The sequence below is a fragment of the Schistocerca piceifrons genome, unplaced genomic scaffold, assembly GCF_021461385.2.
Source record: "Schistocerca piceifrons isolate TAMUIC-IGC-003096 unplaced genomic scaffold, iqSchPice1.1 HiC_scaffold_936, whole genome shotgun sequence".
In the NCBI taxonomy this organism is placed as follows: Eukaryota; Metazoa; Arthropoda; class Insecta; order Orthoptera; family Acrididae; genus Schistocerca; species Schistocerca piceifrons.
Genome location: NW_025729208.1, coordinates 3,754,226 through 3,756,819, shown reverse-complemented (window position 1 = coordinate 3,756,819; position 2,594 = coordinate 3,754,226). Strand labels below are relative to the sequence as shown.

At 57.3% G+C, this 2,594-nt stretch overlaps 1 non-coding gene across 1 annotated transcript in view; it reads left to right on the top strand.

Moving 5' to 3' along the window:
* Window positions 1-2,236: 2,236 nt before the first annotated feature.
* The window catches only part of LOC124772019, a 1,910-nt gene continuing 1,552 nt past the window's right edge, over window positions 2,237-2,594 (top strand). Inside the window, exon 1 of the ribosomal RNA XR_007013702.1 lies at window positions 2,237-2,594. This exon is cut by the window's right edge and continues 1,552 nt beyond it. This is a non-coding gene — a ribosomal RNA (small subunit ribosomal RNA).

Here is a 2,594-nt window from a genome sequence, read left to right as displayed (position 1 = left end):
TTAACCTAACCCATGTTGTACCTTAACCTAACCCATGTTGTGCCTTAACCTAACCCATGTTGTGCCTTAACCTAACCCATGTTGTGCCTTAACCTAACCCATGTTGTGCCTTAACCTAACCCATGTTGTGCCCTAACCTAACCCATGTTGTGCCCTAACCTAACCCATGTTGTGCCCTAACCTAACCCATGTTGTGCCCTAACCTAACCCATGTTGTCCCCTAACCTAACCCATGTTGTCCCCTAACCTAACCCATGTTGTCCCCTAACCTAACCCATGTTGTGCCCTAACGTAACCCATGTTGTGCCTTAACGTAACCCATGTTGTGCCTTAACGTAACCCATGTTGTGCCTTAACGTAACCCCCACGTTGTCCGCTAACGTAACCCACGTTGTCCGCTAACGTAACCCACGTTGTCGCCTAAACCTGCTCTGTAATTGTTATACGACTCGTTCAATTAGTGTAGTGTTGCCCACCCGCAACCCTCGCAATATAGTTCGCTACTCGCACTGCCCGCTCCCCTGTGTATCGCTTCATGTTAAACACCTTGCAAGTCTTGCTGACTTTCCACATGCTCCTGCTGTACACTGTAATGTGGATGGCAGCAGGACGTACATGCCGCCCCCCCCCCCCCCCACCCCTCCCCACGTCCCCACGTCCCCACCTTGCCCCCTGCCTTCGCAAGCTGGTTGGTGACAAGTTTGCATGTTCAATGCCCTTCGCATGCGACGTACGCAGGCTACGTTGTGGTGCGGCCTGTGTCAACTGTCCGCTGATGTCGTACGCGTGAACCACAATCTGTACTGCACATTCGTCCTTATGTACTGAATGATACATCGTGGCACATGTGTGACCGTACAACGACTGCGCCCAAAAACGGCGGACCATACAGTGCAAATATTGTGCACGCAGCTACGTGTCGTCTCCCTATGAGAGCTGGATTGCAGTGTGGTACGCCATAGAGACGTGTGGGAGGAACGGACGCCGTGGATGGCGATCAGCATGAGCTGTGTGTTGATGTATTCGGACCTAGTCGTCTCTCCTCAAACACCGTGATAGCATGGTGCACCGCGTTCCATATCTGCGACATGCTACAGAGGCCGGTTGACAGTCGTTCGAGCAATGGACATCGCATACGTACGGGGGCCACCTTCCACGTATTGTCTAGGCGTGCACATTTTGTTGCGTGTATGTGGGCAGACGTAGTGTGGCGTGACACCTGACACAGGCATGCAATAATCGTTGAAGTTGCTAATGGCGATGGACGCCTACGTTTTCTGGTGAAGTTACGCAAATGAAGAAATGGTAACCCGTTGTGGTGCGGTTGTTCTCGCTAGGGGTGAATCGGTGATGGCGACGATAGGTTGAGGTACTAACCGGTTGTTCCAGCGATACCCACCATGCCGATGAAACTGAACGGCATCTGGGTGTGAAGCGATACGCGGTGGGTGGCTGGGTGGGACCGTCCCCGGCCGGTGAGGGGGCGCCTCCCGGCGTGCTGGCCGCGCGGTGCGTGGGCGCACGCGCTACAGCCGGCTGGTGGGGGCGGCCAGTGGCAGGCGCGCCGGCCGACGGACGCGGCAGGCGTCGCAGCTGCGCGCCGGCGCACCCTGCGCGCGGCGCCGTGCGGCCAAAGTAGGTCCTCGCGGGCCCCGGTGCGAAGCGCGGTGGACATCTTCAGTGTGCTGGTCCGATTGAGGACTGTGTGCGTTGAGGATGCGCCGCCGCCCGGCGCTCGGCGCCGCGACGCCGTCTGCTGCTCGGTCGCCCCAGCGGTTCTCGCTGGTGGTTTGTATCGCAGCTGTGCGGATGTGTTGGCGCGTGCGCTGTGCTGGGAGAGTTCGCTTCGGCACCCAAGTGGGGCTTTTGTCCTTCTGTGGCGCTGGCGTTGGAGCTGCCGGTCACCGTAGGTGGCGCGTGTTGTCTCCCGCCGGCAATGCCACGACAGCACGCTCCCGGGCCTCTGTCGGCAGCGGCAAGCTCAGTTGGGAGCACGGGTGGTCGCACCGAAAGCGTCTACTCGCCTAACTCCGGGCGATTGCGCCTCTCTCGAACCCGACCAAGTACTTGGGACGGCGCTGCGCGCCGCCGGGACCTGAGAGGGTTCGAGGTGTATTGTGCAGGGGAGCTCAGCCTCCTCCTGTTTGCAGAATGATTGAGCGGACGCTTGCGTGTTCGCGCGGGCCCCCGGGACACACTCCCGGGCGGCCGGCTGCTCAGCTCTAGTTGGCGCAGCTCCCTGGTTGATCCTGCCAGTAGTCATATGCTTGTCTCAAAGATTAAGCCATGCATGTCTCAGTACAAGCCGCATTAAGGTGAAACCGCGAATGGCTCATTAAATCAGTTATGGTTCCTTAGATCGTACCCACGTTACTTGGATAACTGTGGTAATTCTAGAGCTAATACATGCAAACAGAGTCCCGACCAGAGATGGAAGGGACGCTTTTATTAGATCAAAACCAATCGGTCGGCTCGTCCGGTCCGTTTGCCTTGGTGACTCTGAATAACTTTGGGCTGATCGCACGGTCCTCGTACCGGCGACGCATCTTTCAAATGTCTGCCTTATCAACTGTCGATGGTAGGTTCTGCGCCTA